Raw genomic sequence first — 19,587 nt, forward strand, 5'->3', positions numbered from 1 at the left:
TCCTACTTTTTGCTATTCCTAAGTTTTACCATTATGTATTATAACGCATTCTGAAATTTTACCTTTCTTAATTTTTACCGTTCCGAAAAATGAACGGGTCCCGCTGCGATTAGACCAATTGCAAATTATTTCAAATTCATGTAATTCTCAAAATTAATTTTAAAACATTAGACAGATAAACAAAATTCATTATCCTAATTGAATTCCTGAAAAGATCAATTGTAGAAGGAAAACCAATTTGTTCAATTGCAATTTTATTACCAGATTTATGTCATAGATTCATTACATAAAAGGATTATTTATTATTTCACAAGTTCAATTTGATACTCTCCTGAGATGATTACCTCAAACTTTAACAAAACCTGTCATTTAATTTTCCATTGCGATATTAAATACACCAACTAAATGAAGTGGATTCGTTTCAGAAGAACACATTGCCTCTTCTTCGAATCATCCAAAACTTTGAACAATAAATTAAAAATTGAGTGCCTTTAATTTTTTTATACTCAAAAATGAGTTTGAAGTTTTCTATTGTTATAGCATATTGCTGCTTATTATTTGGGTTGATATTTTGCAAACCGAGAACTATAAAAGACAATGAAGACCTTTGGTTACAGAATTTAATGAACTTCATCCTCGATGACACCAAAATCCACAGGACAGTAATAATAATAGACAAACGAAAAAACGTTGACACTGTTGCTGCAAAGATTAATCAGATTATCACCGAATTTTCTCGAAAAATGCCAGTTATGCTTTTCGATATGGAGGAAATAATACGTTCCCGACTCCCAGATACTTTTGAATGCGACATGTTTAACTTTCACAAAGAACAGTTGTTTTTCATATACATCAGCACTTTTGAATACTCTCTTCCTAATCACAGTCGTAATTCCACTGACATGCTTCGATGGTCTTCATGCAATACTATGGATCCGAAAATTCTCGTGATTCAGTTTTACGACAGGAATCCTGACTTAGAGCAAGAGTTAAGATATGCATGGGAAAAACAGCTTCTAGACTATACGATTTTGGTCGTCGTTAAAAATCAAAAACGATCTTTCTTTCTTCCTGAATGCATTACTTGGAATTCGAATTTTGTCCATCGATTAAATCCTTTCACTGGCATATATACTAGAGAGGAATACAAATCTGGGACCGAATTCTTCCCAAAAAAATTAAAAAATATGAATGGTTATCATTTTAACACTTCGATGATCCATCTTCCACCTGGAAGTGTTTTAAAGAAAAATAAATCTGGCCAAGTGATTGATGTAACTGGTACTGATGGAATGACCTTGAAGGCTTTGGAAAAGACACTCAACTTCACAGCTAATCTGATTTCTCCCAAGGTTGACACTTTTGGAACAATTTTGCCTAACGGTAGGTATATCTTTTCAGAACAATTATTCTGATCATTTTCTTCTTAATCATTACTCAAACTTTAGTAGGCTGCTACCTTTAACAATTTAACAATAAGAATCTGAGACAATCCTTAACAACTTTTAGCGAGGTGGAAAATGGCCTCGGGTCAACCCATTTACAACCCGCTAAACAATTGATAAACTCTATATGACATACCTGAAAAGTAATTTAATCAAATTTGAATTTAATTATATTTTACTTCTTTCTATTAATGTATACTAAATCAAATGAAAAAACATTCTTTGTCCAGAGCCTTCAATTTTGGTCCGATTTAGATTTTAAAAAATTAAAGTTCATTAAATTCTGAAGAGCTTAACGCTCCGAACTTTTTTTTCCTCTGTTTGTTTATTAATCATTTTTGCACTCAAAGTATAGAAAAAATTATTCCATTTATTTGTTATAAACAAATTTGATGAACAAATTGACAAATAGTCTTATTATCGGTAAAATTTTTTGCTCTGGTTAAAAATTCTTCATATTGATGTAGGAATGACATTTAAGTACATAACTAATTTAAAAGTTTATAATAACCATTCTTATAAACAACTCTTGTGACAATATATTAAAATTTGAGATTTTTTCAAATTATAATTTCCTTCCGTCGCCAGAACTTCAGGAATTCCTTGAAATAATAAATATTTGATAAAAGATAACAATTAAAATTTTTATAAACAAATGTTTTAAGCTATTTCGCGAATGATTGTTAGTCACAGAAATATTAGATAAATTAACAATAGTCACTTTTATTAACAATTCTTGTGACAAAATATTTAAACTTGAGGTTTTATCAAATTTTATCACTTTTTTGTGAATATCGTAGCCATTCTAGCGACTAAAGAAAATTAAAATTGAATAAGACCTTAAATTTGAATATTTTGTCATGAGAATTATTTATAACAATGGTTATTGTTGACTTCTCAAATATTTTTGTGACTATCACTTCGTCCAAAAGCTTAAAGCATTTCTAGTGCAAGATTTTTTTTCTATGCGAAAGGGCCAACATTTTGAATTTATTTATATAATCTGTATATAAAAACTTAAACGATTATATTTGATCAAATATTAATAAATATTTATTATTTTAAGGAATACCTGAATTCGCTCTGCCCATTGAAGGAAATTATAATTTGAAAAAATCTCAAATTTTTATATTTTATCACAAGAATTGTTTATAACAATGGTTATTATAACCTTTTCAATTTTTATACTTGTTAAATTTATAGCTAAAAAATATTAATTTTAAAACAAAAAGTTACATCTTTACAAAAAACGAATTGTTTACCAAAATTCAAGAATTCTAAACCAGAAAGTCGAAGTTTCAACTAAGAAAAATGAATTTTTAAACCAAAAGATTAATTCACTACGAAAAGGCGAATATTCAATCAAATTCAAGAATTCTCAACTGAAAAGTTAAATCTTTAAAAAAGTGATATAAAATTATTTTTCGTAGTTTTTTAAGAAAGTAGTTCAACTTTCAAAGCTAGTTGTTTAATTTTTAACTGAAAAAAAAGAATTTTTAACAAAATTCAAGAATTCTCAAAAAAGAAGTTGAATTTTCAACTAAAAAGGATGAATTTTTTAAACAAAAGATTAATTTACTACCAAAAAAGACGAATTTTTATTATAATTCAAGAATTCTCAACCAAACAGTTGAATTTTCAACTAAAAAAGATGAATTTTTAAACAAAAAGTTAAATTTTCTACTGAAAAAAAGAACAAATTTTTTAACAAAATCCAAGAATTCTGAACCTAAAAACTGAAGTTTGAACTAAAAAAGATTAATTTACGACGGTAAAAGACAAATTTTTAATAAAATTCAAGAATTCTCAACCAAAAAGTTAAATTTTCTACTAAAAACATCAAGTTTTAGATAAAAGATTAATTTTATACCAAAAGCCTTAAGTTGTTACGTCGTGTATGGACGATCCCTTATAGGAATTTACACTTTTACTCCTGAATGAAACACGAATGCCAGTGCGGCATTGTTAAGAAAGATCTTCTGAAATTCGTACTCACTCGAGAGCGTGACAATGGTTGGGGGGAGGGGGGTCCATTCCGAGAAAAGTTATTCCTCTACAAACCCGATCACGGCACTTTTGAAAAGGGGGACTGTACTTTGAATTTTCTCGGATGTTTTAAAAAATTATATAATCTTTAATTAAAAATACCAATTATTTTGACAATTTAGACAGGAACGCTGCCTTAAACTTAAGTACTGAAATACTGTAGACCTCCACTGCGAAGTTGAGAGCCTGTATCACTTGAATTGCCGTACAGTCGGCTCTCTGAATAGTGCCGTTTCTCCTGATTCTTGTTCGAACACATCGCCCACCATTGTGCTATCGCTTCAACCGTTGGCATATCAATCCAGTCTCTCTGAATAGTGCCACTCAAATATATGTACGAAAATAGACTATGTACCGAATTATAGTTTTATAGTATATATAAAAATTAATAAATTACTTACCTAATACCGAAAACTGCTCGTTTTCGTCCACTCAAAATCAAGAGAAAAAAACAACCAAACATATAGCATTTGAACCAGTGGGGGAAAAAAACCTGACGACCGGCACTATTCAGAAAAAGCGGAGCCGGATTCGATGGGGCTTCCGCGTGCCAAGAATGCAGGAAGTTGAGTTCCATGAAAAATACTCCCCTACCAGCCCATGTCCGGCACTATTCAGAGAGCGGACTGTGTATAGCTCCCTTACGCATCTATAGTGAAATTCTAATATGCTTTTTAAAATTCTTCAAATATAATACAATTACAATTTTGGAAAATTTATGCTCAGATGCATAGTATAAAATGTATCACTTATTTCTCGAGTTTTATAGATCGTTAGTTAAACTTCGGGTTGTTAGATCGGTTTCGGGTTTTAAAACAATCTTCTTTCTACCCCTCTAATAAACTTCCTACTCTAGTCGGCCAAATCTAGAACAGATTTATGATAATTTATGAAATTATAGGTTCAGGCACTTTTATCTTCAAAGATATTCAAGATGGATTTATTGAGTTAATCTGCAGTGGAGCTTACGTTTTTGGATCTCCAATGCAGCTACGAGTGGAGAGATCCCAGTTCATCGGAGTTGAACAATGTTGCACTCTCGTCCCCGTAACAATGCAAACTAAAATCTTGATGACTGCAGAATCCTACATAGCTTTGCTTGTGACTGGGGCGGTTGTTATCGTCGTCTGGATAACGACAATTCTCATGAAGTTTGATCCCGAACTTATGGATCCACTAAAACTTATCTGTATGCTCATGACCGTACCGTTGTCAAGAGAGCCGGGAAATTCACAATTAGTGGAAAGAATTATTTTTGGTGCCTGTCTCATTGTCTCCCTTGCTTACTCATCGACTATTTTTGCTCAGCTGACTGAAATTCTGATGCAGACAGACACAGAGGTGCCGTTCAACAGTTTCAGTGATCTTGATAAATCTGGACTGCGCCTTCTCATGCATCCAAATCTGATAGATCACACATTTGTAGATGCCGAACATGATTATGCACTTTCCAGTCTGCGTAATAAAACTCAAGCATTCCTTTTGCCTAATGAGTGTCCGAAAGTCCTATTAAAATATAAAAACGTCTCCTGTGTGGGGACGGAAACTTGGACCAATATGATTGTTGAAATTACTAAAAAACATAATGACTACACTATGAAACTCGCAAAACCTTGCTTCTGGTCTGCAACTAGAGCTTATATTCTGAGGAAGGGGTCACCATATGTCAGCAGTTTTAACCAAATTATTTCACGAAGCATGCAAGGTGGACTCATCATCAAATGGAATGATGATTATACGAGGGATGCAATGTTCGAGGCTAAGAGAAAAGAGGGATTTTCCGAAGACGTGGAAATCAAGAGTAGTTTAGCTGGACAGCTTTGGACCGTCTTTATTTTTGGATCACTAGTATCCTTTATCATCTTTATTGGAGAGTATATTGTCTTTAATATTCAGAATAAAAGAAGCCGGATTGTTATAGAAGAATGAAAATCCAGTAGACTAAACTGTTAAAAATTTCTGTTGGAAACTTCCACTACATGTAATGGAAGTTTATTTGCAAAACGTAAGGTAACGTTATAATCCATAATATTGTAGTTTTTTAATGCTGGTATTGACATGGTACCTCACATGTATTGGAATTTACAATACAACTCCTGTAGCCATTAACACTTCTGTATCATCCTTGCGACTGCATATCCCAACACCTGAAGGGAAAAGTTTAGAAAAAAAATGTAAATGATTTCTCAGGACGCTTGTTCCAGACAGAGAATGAAATTTTCTGACGGAGCCAAAACTTTTGTTAATATATAATATATAACGCGCGTATTCATGGTATTCAATGAATTAATGGAATTCTTGGAGCTCACAGAAATGACGAAATTCATCTAACGCCCGGAATTCACGAATTTCATGGAATTCACGGAATTTATGGAATGCACGGAGTTCAAGGGATTGAAGGAATTCAAGGAATTAACGGAAAGCATGGAATTCACGGAATTTACGGAATTCGTGGAATTAACGGAATTAATAGAATTTACAGAATTCACAGAATGTATGAATTCAAGAAATTTACAGGCTTTATGAATTTAAGGAATTCCGTGAATTCAATCAACTTATGGAATTCTTGGAAATCAAGGAATCTACGGAATCCAAAGGATTCACGGAATTCACAGATTTTACGGAATTCAAGGAAATCATGAAATTCAAGAAATTCATGGCATTCATGAACTTCACGGAATTCACGGAATTTATGGAGTCCACGGAACTCGCGGAATTCATATAAAGCCTGGAATTCACGGATTTCATGGAATTCGCGGAATTTATGGAATTCAAAGGATTTAAGGAATTCATATAATTTAAGAAATAAATAGAATTTATGGAATTTGCTTAATTCAAGAATTTAATGGAATTCTCTTAATTCAAGAAATTCATAGAACTCACAGAAATTAAGGATTTCACGGAATACATGAAATCCAAAGAATTTACGGAATTCACAGAATTTCATGAATTTAAGGAATTCCATGAACTCAAGGAATTCACAGATTTTACAGAATTCAAGGTATTCCAATTCACGGAATTTAAGGGATTCACAGATTTAAGTAGTTTAAAGAATTCACAGAATGTACGGAATACATGGAATTAACTAAACTCATTATATTCATGGAGGTTGCGAAATGCATGGAATTCAATGAATTCACGTAATTTAATGAAATCACGGAATTCATGGACTTCCACGATTTCTGTGAATTCCTTACATACCATGAATTTCGTGAATTCCATGAATTCCATGGTCCTCGCGAATTGTATGCATTCCGTGAATTTCATAAATTCTTTGAATATCACAAATCCAGTGAATTTTACGATTTCATTGAATTCCATGAATCCCATGAATCCCTTAAATTGTTTCAATTTAGTGAATTCCGCGAATTCCTGTAATTCCCTAAATTCCATGAATTCCGCGAAATTGTTTAATTCTATGAATTCTCCGAATTTCATTATTGCCGTGAATTTCTTGAATTTTATTAATTCTGTGAATTCCTTGAATTCTGTGAATTTATTGAATAGGGTTGCTTCCAAAGTCATATATAATTTCCCCAATAAATGGATCTTATAGTATATAAAATTCTAATTATAAAAGCGCCCCTAAAATATTTTTACATATTGTTTACTATTTTTAATTTAATGTTGAAATATGAATTTTGTATCACGATGTCGATTAGAGGGCCCCTTTGCCGTCAAAGAGGTCGGATTTTCCACCAATCAGAGCTCACTTGACAGTGATTCTCAAATATCTTTTTCTGTGCCGATTGTTTAAAAAAAATGTCAAAGGAGGGTTTCGTAAAAACCAATAGAGGAAATCTACCGAAAATAGATATATTTATGCTATGTATAAAGAATTATTTGAAAAAGTACTTAAATGTAGTAATTTTTACTGAAAAATTCGTAAATATGTAAGATTTTAAAATGTGTTAATAATTGCACTTACTGTTTTCTTTCAACATAATACTGACTCTTAAACCAATATTACAAAAGGATAACTTTTTTTTGTCACATAATCCTTAACAAATAAAACTATCAAATAACTTCAATTTTTAATAATTTTTTTCTGTTGAACGATACAAAAGAAAAAAAATTATAACGCACCTTTGATTTAGATTAAAATTATTAATTAAAAAATGATTAAAATATTATTCGTCTTACAAAGACTCTAATACATGTATTGAAATGTTGGACGGTGACTTCACGATTTACAACACATGTATTGCAGTTTCGTCATTCCAAAACCATAATTGCAATTTTACCTCACGATTCTTTTGTAGAAGTGTTGTAGAAGTCTTGTAGAATTCCAAACATTTTTACCAGTGTAAGTTTTACTCAGGGTATTTGACACAATAACGCCATTGTAGAATATAAGAAAATGTGATTTTGTCGAACGAGTATAACAGTTTTGTGAAATTGTTTCAAAACATATGTAATATTATTCCAAAACTGTTGCAGAATCATTATAGTATTCTATGATGACATCTTGAGTAACTGGTGCTAATAATAATAGAACTAAAAATCATTTTAAAATTGCTATCAAAATTTTTAAATATAAATACAATGAAATCTCTCATAAGTACCAATATTATTAAATGCACAATTCACTTTTTAATATAATATATTGTTGTGATTTCAATGATAAATAGTTAATAAAAATTGCAGTATTTTTTCAATTTCAAATAAATAGAATTGATAGTTTTACTAACCATAAAGTAGATTTTTTCATGGAATAGTTCTGTTCGTTATTCCAATATCTGGTAAAATCATTCAAACACAATATTATTCCAAGAAGGTGAAGTTGAAGTTGCCTTTTCTCAAACACATTTTAACCGATTGTATTTTTTTGCTGAAATAATTGCTTCCAAACGCTGTTTCCAGAATTTTCGTGAAAGAGTTTTTTACCGTATTCTGGGCATAATTTACAAAGGGATCAACGAAGATTTGTTCAGTTTCACCAAGATGAATATTAAATAAATTTTATTCGGATACCTACATAATAAAATAATTCACAAAAAAAGTTATATAACTTATCACTATATTATTTTGGATTATAATTTTTTAAATAAACAATCTTTAAAGATGGCACTTAGCGTATTAACTAACCACTTAAATATGGATAAATTATAAGAAAACTTTCAATTAAAATTTTTATAAAATTTAAATTGTATGTTACACTCAACTCTGGAGATAAGCATGGTTTCGGGAATTGCTTTAAGTATATCTCCAATGAATCTAAACTTAAACATGAAGGAAAGCATGAGGGCTTTCCACTGGATTGCACAATTTATTCTTCTATTTTCGAAGATATTTTTGCTTCCATAATAATTTATAATAATATACATTTCAATTTATCTACGCAGAAATATTCAACCTACTGGAAACAAACTAAGTTGACTGCCTTTTTTCATCAGTGAAGTAGAAACTGAGAGATTTATTCAGGCGAAATGATTAAGTAGTAAAGATCAATGTTAAGCCATACTTGAAGGAAAGGTACCTATTTTCTTTATTTTAGTACCTTTTTACTCAAGCTATTAGAGCTTTAAAGAGCAACTGATTAATGTTGAAGTCATCCCTATAAAAAAGTATCTGATCAAAAATCTGATGCAAATCAGGCCATAAACCAAAACTTAATCATTTTTCATTTCACGACCCTAAGGACAATCGGATTAACATTTTAAAAAAATTTCTATGAAAAAATGAGCGCCTTTCAACTCTACTGGGATTCGAACCCAGGACCTTTCGTTTGCGGTTCACCCCATTTTTTCTAACATGAACTTTTACGCTTTCCGGAGACGGTTATTTTTATTATGAATAAAAGATGTTGAAAGTCATCCAATAAGGCCAATAAAAGGTGATGGCAAATTGTTGTAAGGTTTCTGAGTGTGCCTTTCAGAGGGGAAGATATGTAAATAATTCAAGAAATATATTTTTTTATTGAAAAACTATTATCGATTATTATCAGCGAGTTCACAGCGGCATCCTTTTATCACTAACCACACTTTTCCTATTGCGAGACCAAGTAAAACATGTCAATAAACAATTGCAAAAAGAAAAACACAAGTTGCATTTTTTTCTAATTTAAAATTCCCGCCAAGACAGATGCGACTATTACCGACAGTACATTTTTGGTAGCACGATTTCGGGGTCTAGAGAATTTTCCAACTGCATTTTCAAAACCTCAAAATCGAATTATCATCGGTCGTTGGCAAGTTATAAGTTATTAATAGATTTCGCCATTTTTTGCACCCCGTTTCAACAGTCTTAACAATTTTAGGCTATTTTAGTGTTTTTCGTCGTATAATGATATTAAAAAAAGAGATTTTAAAGCAAATTAAAAAGTTTTAAATTTTGTAGATTATTTTAGTGTTTTACAAGAAAATTTTGCATATTAAAACAATAATAAACTATTAATTAAAAAGTTACTTAGTATTTCTCGTCGGAAATTGGTATTTATAATTTCAAAACATTAGAATTCAAAGAAGATTCGCAATGTTTGAAAGACAATTTATAGTTTTAGAACAATTTAAGGTTATGTTAGCATTTTTGTTACCGGAAATCAGTTCTTAGAATCAAAAATGATTCAATTTCAAAGAAGATTTACAATAATTTGGAACTATTTTTCGTTATGGTACATTTGTTTTTATCGTCAAAAATTTGTATTTTGAATTAAAATATCGTAGGATTTTATAATCTCCAATCGATATTTTCAATAGTGTTCAGATTATCATTCAAAGACATTAAATTCAACAATTTTGTACCATTTACGATTTTATTGGTGAATTTTACCGGAAATTGTTACTTTTAATGAAAAAATCATGGAATCTAAAAAAGATCAAAGCATTTTTAACAATTTTAGGTTATGCTCGCATTTTGCACCGGAAATCGGCATAAATTTCAAAAAAGATGGAACATTTTTAATAGTTTTTGATTATGCTATTTTTTTATTTCATTATGTGTTTTTTGTCTAACAATTCTATTGGTTATAAAAAAATTATAAGATTTCAAAGAATATTTATCAGGTATTTATTCATTATACATTATCAATTTGATCAACTATATATAATTATATTAATTCTAAAAATCAGTATTAAAAAAAATTAATAAATGCAAGAGATTAATGAAGAGATTAATGATTACAAATAACTCAAGATAAATTCAAAAGAATTTAAATGAGTTAAAAAAATTTGAAGAATCGGAAAAAATTTGATTGGCTACAATAAATTTTGAGTGAATTTAGAGAAATTTAAAAGAAATGAGGAGAATTAGATGAAATTGATAAAAATTGAACCTAATTTAAAAAGCAATTAAGTGCATTAAAAATAATTCAATAAATTTAGGATACATTAATAATAATTCAGGTTGAAGTCCAAATCTCTTCAAATATTTAAAACCCTACAAAATACCTCACTTCTCATGAATAAATTCTTTAAAATGCACTAAAATATTATTTATTCTGCCGGGAAAAATATTAGATTCACATTCTCGGTATAAACGAAATTTTTTTATGATTGTGTGTTCCTTTAACTGCAAAATCCCGCAAAGTTTAAATAATTTGAATGAAATGCGAAAAAATGGCGAATTTTTTCCAAAAAAGTGTATTTTCAAAAACGCCGCTTCATTTATAACAAATTATCATGGGGAAAATTAATGATTATATAAATTTATATAGAACCATTAGATTCAGCAGGAAATTTCACACAAAAAACATGTGTTTAACATTTTTCTAAACACAATCTTCTTTTTTATGTTCGAAGTTGAAAATGCAAAAGCCAGATTCGCACCAGTGTGCCTCAAGTAGGAGCCACAAAGGACTGTACCGTTTGAAGGTTAAAATTAATTTTTGAGAATTTTGTAAATATTTATCAATCTTTTTAAATATTCTCTTAAAATATGTATTAGTCTAATTAAAAATCATTTTCAAATTTCCTAGGAAATATTTTTTTATTCTTCTGAAGCCTGTCAAAATTCTTAGAAAGCTTCTAAACTTTTTATTCGAAACCTGCCAAAATCTATATTTTGTTTTGCACCGAAATTTTAGTACGAATAGTATTATGTCCAATATTTCTCAATATTAAGTAACTGTTCTTTTTCTTAATTGAAAAATTAAGTTTATTTATTTAACAGATTAAATTTGGTTAAACAGAACCATTAGAATTTTAATGTTTAAAGTTTAGTCTTTTTGTTTAGTTTACAATCATTAATTTATAATTACTGATTATAAATGAACATACAAATATTTTTAAATATTAAGGAACTACTCTATTCCTTGATTGAAAAATTAAATTTATTTATTTATTTAACAAATGCTTAAAAATTAAAAATCTAAAATGAACAATTTTTAAAACGAAAGATTTCAGAAAAACGCGTTCTAAACTGAAAGATATAATTGGGAAAGATATAAAAAATTTGTAAAATTCCTGGTCAAAAAATAAATTCACAGTCATTACTCGGTTTTACCGGTCCAGCGGCCACCCTGATAATGCCTATAGGGATTATATATGATACCTGGATTATATACTTTACCTGTACGATGTACATAATTAAATAAGTTTTTGTTCTCTGACTTATACAGTTGTATGAAGGGACATTAAAATAAGTAAAAAATTAATAACTTTTATCACCTTTTATTATTAATAATATTTTACACCAGTATTTTATACCAGAAGTATGTTGCGGTCAACGAGATCGCTCTTGCGGTCAGCGGGACCACCAGTTTGGTCAGCGAGACCACCGATGTGGTCTGTGAAACCGCACGACCATACTTCAAGGTTAAAGTTTAGAATTCAGTTAATTTCGAAACTGGAACGTTACGCCAATCCTGAAATAGTTTGAAGGGAATATAATTATAGGCAAAAGTTCGTTTATTAATGTCATACATAATATATTTATCTGTATAGGCTTAGAATAATAATAATAATAATAATAATACAAATTAACCGTTAAATTATCTAATGATAATAAGCTTTGGTACGTAAACAATGACGACAGGATATCAATCTTCATTCGTAGAGAATGCATACAATTTTCGGAAAAGTCTTGACTAAAAAGACTTCAAGAATAAGCAATAAAAATATTGTTTTTTTTTCTTGCGTTCTAGTCGCTACAATCGCAGCCTCAAGGATGGCCTCGCAAAGACTTGGTATCAAAACTTGAGGTCTGTCGCTATATCACAGATTTGTCGAAAAGTTCTCTTTTAGCGAGGCCATCGCCGTTTTATTTCCACATCTCTGGATTTTTCATCGATCTATAATCTCGAGAATTCGCGGAGACAAGCAACGCAAATCATCTTATGCATTTTCAATCTTAAGTACTGCGCTTGTTTCTTTTTCAACTCACAATTAATACACGTGATCGAAAGTTCCAATCGATGAAATTTACCAAAAATATTTCATCAATTCAGACCTGAATTCGACGCCTCCATTCCATACCACTTCACTTCCTGTTTTGGGCGGTGTACACCTATCCGGAGCACCTGAGCGGCAAACATCTCGTCTGGGCGGTGTACATATATCTGAACTATTTGGGCGATGCACACCTCTCAGGTGCGTTTTTGTCGGTATACACCTCGACTGGGCGGTATACATCTCGCCTGGACGGTGTACACCTCTTCGTTGAATCTGGGCAATGTACGTCTCTCAGGCGAGTTTTGGGCGGTGTACGTCTCTCAGGCGAGTTTTGGGCGGTGTACACCTCTTAGACGCAGCTTGTGCAGTATACACGTCGCATGGGTGGTGTACATCTCTACGGTGCATTTGAGCGGTGTACGTCTCTCAAAAGCATTTTGGACAGTGTACACCTTTAGTGTGTATTTTGGGCAGTCTACACCCCTTCGGTGCGCCTAGAGAGTGTACATCTCTCAGGCGCGTTTTGGGCGTAGTAAACTATTTAGAAGCGTTTTGGGCGGTGTACACCTCTTTGGTGCGCCTAGGCGGCATACATCTTTTAGACTCGTTTTCAATAGTATACACGCCGACTAGGCAGTGTACACCTCTAACCTGCTCCTGGGCGGTGTACATAGCTTTGAAGCGTTTGGGCGGTGTACACCTCTAAAGTGCAGATTTTGGAATAGGATGGAGGCGTTAAATTACAGTTATCAAAAGGGAGTAAGATTTTTTTTTTAATCACTCTTTGGGGATACATTTTAACGTAGGATAGTATATAAAAATATTCAACAAGTTTGTTTCGATTGAAACTTTCGACCGGATTCGGACTATGGACTGTACAACTTAGGAAAAGTCTCATGTTAAAAAGACAGGAAAGGGGATTCTCGCTCTTATAAAATAATCGCACGCATGTAATAATTTTAATTTGAGATCCTACGTGTTTGAAAGTTTGATGCTACATTTGGACAATGCGATGGAATAGAAATTTCAGACGGCGATTTTTAATGTGAGATTCAATAATTAAAAAGTAAAGTGCACTCTGATACTTCATTTTTCTGCAATAGATATTAAAATCTTGAAAATAAAATTATAAAAATCTTGATGAAATTCATGAAATTTCTTCGTCTGTTTTATAAAATAAAAAATAAATCACCGTCTTGCAAATGCAACTGGAAAGAATTTTTAACTGTCGTTTTCTGTAAGCGTTTACAGAGCGATAAAGAGAGCAGATTTTCAGTCAATTTCAAGTCACTTTGACACAGGGATTCAGACTTTTAGAGAGTTTTACGTCAACTGACGTTTATTGCGAATTTTTATATTTCAAGATATTTTTCTGAGCAAAAGAGAAATATTTTTTAATCCAAAATTTTATGAAAAATATTCTCTTTTTCTCAGCTACTCTTAAAGAAATTGTGAAAGTAAATTTCTCTTAGGGTTACGAAAAATACTGGCTCTGTTGATTATCAGTTTATTATATTGTTGTTGTTCTTTTTTATCAAATTTGGTCATTTAGCCCAAAATTTGTCAGCATCAGCAAAAATTTTCTACAGGCCTCGGACAGACGCCACTATTGACACTTTTTTTTAACGATGTAACTATTTTTCTAATACTTTGGGGAAAAAATTTGAATTTTTTTTTAATTGTTTCAAAAGATTTCAAGGGATTTTGAAATTTTTGAAAAAAATTTAGGGATTTTGAAGGATTTTCAAGCTTTTAAGATAGTTGAAAAGTTCAGTAGGAATTTGAGATATTTTAAAAAATTTCAAGAAATTTTAAGAGATTTGAAAAAGTTATGATTTCATAAGATTATTCAAAATTCTAAGAAATATTTTAAATTTCAATATAATTTACAAGATTTCAGTCTTTTAATGGGTCTTTTTTTAGAAATTTTACCGTCTACGTGACTTTATAAGATTTCCAAAGACTTTAAAGATTTAAAAAATCTCAATTTTAAAATATTTCATTTTGACGGTATTTTTCAAAATACCGAAAATAGTTTAGATTTAAAAAAAGGTAAAGAATTTTAGAAAATTGGAAAGTTTTCCACGGCTTTCCGAAAAGTTTAACAGACTTAAAAGGATTTTAATCGATTTTAGTGGATTTCCAATTCTTTAGGTTTATTTAAAAAGTGTCCAGAATAAAATTAATTAGGACTAAAAAATTTAATTTTTAAGGTTCCCAAAAAATTGAGTCGCATTTCTGAAAATTGCAAAGGATTTTGAAAAAGTATGCAGGATATCAAAGATATTTCAAAGAATTCAAGGGATTCTAAAATATAAAATTTTTTCATACTGTTTTTTTTTAAATTTTTAAAAATTAATTTTTTAAAATATTTAAAGATTAAAATATTTAAAATTTAAACAAACTTTTTAACGAAATTAAATTTCAAGGGACTTTAAGCAACTTTTGAAATTTGCAAGAAATGATTTCTTTTTAAATATTTAAGTATATTAACATTAAAATCTTTTAAATTGTTTAAAACATTTGAATTGAGTGAAACAAAATTTCGAAGGGGCTTTGATCGATTTTAGGGATTTTTTAATTAAAAAAAAAGATGATAAAAGGATAGATTTTTGGATTTGAATTTTTTACTTTTTTATACTGCTTTTTAAAAGATTTTAAATATTTTCAAGTAATTAATTTTTCTCTAATATTTAAGGATTAAAGAAATTTAAAAAATAGATCGGAATGAAATGAAATTTCAAGGGACTTTTACCGACTTTCAACATTTTCAAGAAATAATTTTTTCTTTTAATATTTAAATATGTTAAGATTAAAATCTTTTTAAAAAATTTTTAACTTTTGAATTAAGTGAAATCAAATTGCAAAGGGGCTTTTACAGATTTCAGGGATTTTTTAATTTAAAAAGGATGATAAAATGATAGATTCTTGGATTTAAATTTTTTACTTTTTTCATACTGTTTTTAAAAAAATTTTCGAGGAATTAATTTTTCTTTAATATTTACGTATTTAAGGATCAAAGTCTTAAATTTTTTTTTAATTCTGAAAGAAATGAAATTTCAAGGGACTTTTACCGATTTTCAAAATTTTCAAGAAATTTTTTTTTTGATATTTATCTATATAAGATTAAATTTTTTTTTAAATTTAAAATTTTGAATTAAATGAAATAAAATTTTAAGGGGCTTTTCAGATTCAGGGATTTTTTAGTAAAAAAAGTATGATAAAATGATAGATTTTTGAATTAGAATTCAAGAAAATTCAGGATATCAATGATATTTCAAAGATTCCAAAGGACTCTCTAAATATTTTATTTTTTTCATACTGTTTTTTAAAATAGTTTCAGAATGTTCAAAGAATTATTTTTTTTAAATAGTTAACTATATAAATATTAAAATATTTTAAAAATTTGAAACATTTGAATGAAGTGAAATAAAATTTTAAGGGAATCTGACCGATTTCAGAGACATTCTAATAACAAAAAAATAATGATAAAATTATATTTCGAAGATTTCAAAGGATTTTCTAAAAATTTTACCTTTTTCATACAGTTTTTAAAAATATTTTCAAAATTTTTAAGAAATTAATTTTTTCTTAATATTTAAGTATTTAAGAATTAAGATCTTTAAAACCTAAAAAACTGTGATATTTCATCAAATGAAACGAAATTTCAAGGAACTTGCACTGATTTTCAAGATTTTCAAAGAATTATTTTTTTTAAACAGTTAACTATATGAAGATTAAAATCTTTAAAAAAATTAAAAACATTTGAATAAACTTAAATAAAATTTCAAGGGACTTTGACCGATTTCAGAGTTTTTATAAAAAAAAATAATGATAAAATTATATTTCAAAGATTTCAAGGAATTCTAAAATACTTACTTTTTTATATTGTTTTTTAAAAAGATTTTCAAAATTTTCAAGGAATTTGTTTATTTTTTAATATTGAAATATTTAAAGATTAAAATCTTTAAAATTAAAAAAAAAACTGAAATGAAATGAAATTTCAAGAGACTTTTACCGATTCCGGGGATTTTTTAATTTAAAAAAGGATGATAAATGATGGATTTGAGTTTAAGAAAATTCAAAATATCAATAATATTTTAAAGATTTCAGGGGATTTAAAAATATTTACTTTTTCATTTTGTTTTTTAAAATATTTTTAAAATGGTTAGGTAATTAATTTTTTTATATATAAATATTTGAAGATTAAAATCTTAAAAAATTTTTTAAACTTTTGAAAGAAATAAACTGAAATTTTAAAGGACGTTTCTCGATTTTCAAAATCATTAAAGCATTGTTTTTTAAATATTTAAATATTTAGAGATTAAAATCTTAAAAATTAAAAAAAAACTTTTAAATCATGTAAAATAAAATTTCAAAGAACTTTTACCGGTTTTAAGGAAATTCTGAACCAAACAATTGAATTTTCAACTGAAATAATGAATCTGCAAACGAAAAAATTCATTTTGAACAAACTTATTCATTTTTTTACCAAAAAAATCATACATTTTCAACCAAAAAGATTATTTTTCTACCGAAAAGACGAATTTTCAATAAAATATCACCTATTTTTAATTTATTAAGAAAAAATATCAAAAAACTTCTACCGATTTCAAAGATTTTACAATATTTAAGGGATCCATAGAATTTTAAAAAAATGACAAGTTTTCAAGGAATTTCGAGATTAAAGATGAAATTATTTTTAAAAAAATTAAAATGTTTCAGAATACTTAAAAAGATTGTAAAACACTGAACGCGATTTTGAATTTCTCCGAGTCCGAGGCCTGTTTTTCACAAAAATTCCTGTCTTTTAAATAAAAAAAAGAACCTTGATTTACTGAAAATGTCAATTGCGCCACTATTTTTTGCACGTTTTTAAAATTCAGTCATTAAAGAGTTTTCATCCTAAAAGCTACAGCGATACCAAAATCTGGATACTAGTCGAATAACACAGCAACATTTTGGTCGGTATAAAACGCTCATAGAAAAATCGATTCGGACGTAGATGCGACTACTTCCTAATAATTCTTTACGCTCTTTGCGTAAATTTTTTTTCTTCAAAATTGCCTTCTCGTTAAATATAATAGCGGTAAATAGTGTTCTACAATAATTGTCCGCTCGTAGCAAATCAATATCGATCTATAAATCTACATATAGAGATACGACTACGAGGACATTTATTTCGAGCCTTTACAACAATTTATAACAATTAAATTACGGATTTTTACGGGCTTGGATTTAAATTCTCAAATTTCCCCGAATTAGAAAATTACAAAAAATTCGGATGTTACTTTTTCCAGGAAAAAAATTTACAAGTTTTTAGATATTTTGTAGGAGTAAGATTCAATTTTGTCAATCAATCAATCAACCATCAGAGGGGAGGGGTTTAATTTTTGCATTTTTGGACACGCTCGCACACTCATACGCACACTTAGCTAATTATTAGTAACTTTTTTGACCCCTTTGACGGAGAATTTAACCCCCAACTACCCCATGAATTCACTTGTTTTTTTTTTATTGAAAATATACGAAATGAAATTTTACTGAAAAAAAAATCTGAACAAAATAGAGATTAAAAAAAAAGAAGATATCGAAAAATAAATTTATAAGATTTTTAATTTGATTTCGTTCGGAATTTTTCCTTGAAATTTATTTTGTTCAAACAAGATTTATTGGTTATTTATTAAGGTGGGACAAAAAATTTTATAAAAAAAAAGAGTACTGAAAAGTTTCATTTTGAATCGCCTAGAAGCCAAGATGATAAGTTTAATTTTTAAAAATTAAGATGTCCATATTTTCAGTTTTTCTATTAGGAAATCTTATTTTTATGAACCTCAAAAAATAAAAATACCTAAATGTTAAAAAGAACATAAAACTAAAAAAAAATTGTTCAAAACTTTTAAAAATATTCTACATTTATTTCGGCATATGGAATAATTTTTAAAAGCTTTTCAAGTTATTGGTGAAGAATTATGACTTTTTGTTCTAGGTAAAGTTTGAGTACGAAAAAGGCGATAATTGCAAAATCCAGAAAAATATCATTAAAAATGCTGCAAGATTCCTGAAATTATATAAATGCTAAAAATTAAAAAATTTTGAAATTAGAAAATTGACAAAAATTTAAAATTAAATTAATTAATTTGTTTCAAATTAATTTTAAATAATATAAATAAAATAAATTTACTTAATCAACATATTTTTTATTTTATTTATTATTTATTATTAAAACAATATTTATTTTTCAGATTCGGGAATTTTATTGTTCAGAAATTTTATTGTCGTTCATCCCGAAAAATTAAATTCTCGAAAAAGAAACTATTCGAAATAGAAAATTCCGGAAACAATAAAATTGCAAAAATATTAAAATCCCTAATTGGATAATACGCGAAAAAAATTCCCCAATACTTGATAATATTATTGAATCGGAAAATTCACAAATTATAAACGATCCGAACTAGAAAATTGCCAAATTGAATTAATCAGGGAAATTGTTCTTCAATCAGTATTATTTGTTTGTTAAAAATAAAATAATAAAATATTTTATCCAAGATTTTTTTTAATATTTATCAAAAATTCGATTTTTGAGAACGCTTATTTGAATTGGAAAAGAATGATTTGCATATTTATAAACCACAATTTGCATCCAGAAATATATTATTTTCAATTATTGCTATTTTTAAATAAAACAATTATTTTTAAAAACTTCGAACATTAAAAAGAAGTCTGATAATAATATTTGATTATTTTATTTTAAATAAGTAATATTT

The 19,587-nt window shown here is 28.6% G+C and overlaps 1 long non-coding RNA gene across 1 annotated transcript; it reads right to left on the reverse strand.

Moving 5' to 3' along the window:
* Nucleotides 1-12,552: 12,552 nt before the first annotated feature.
* Nucleotides 12,553-15,019, reverse strand: LOC117175108. The gene is made up of 2 exons (XR_004467437.1): nt 13,521-15,019; nt 12,553-13,387 (listed from the first exon to the last, which is right to left on the reverse strand). It is a non-coding gene; the product is annotated as an uncharacterized LOC117175108 (long non-coding RNA).
* Nucleotides 15,020-19,587: the final 4,568 nt, after the last annotated feature.

Source organism: Belonocnema kinseyi, chromosome 6 (assembly GCF_010883055.1).
Source record: "Belonocnema kinseyi isolate 2016_QV_RU_SX_M_011 chromosome 6, B_treatae_v1, whole genome shotgun sequence".
In the NCBI taxonomy this organism is placed as follows: domain Eukaryota; kingdom Metazoa; phylum Arthropoda; class Insecta; order Hymenoptera; family Cynipidae; genus Belonocnema; species Belonocnema kinseyi.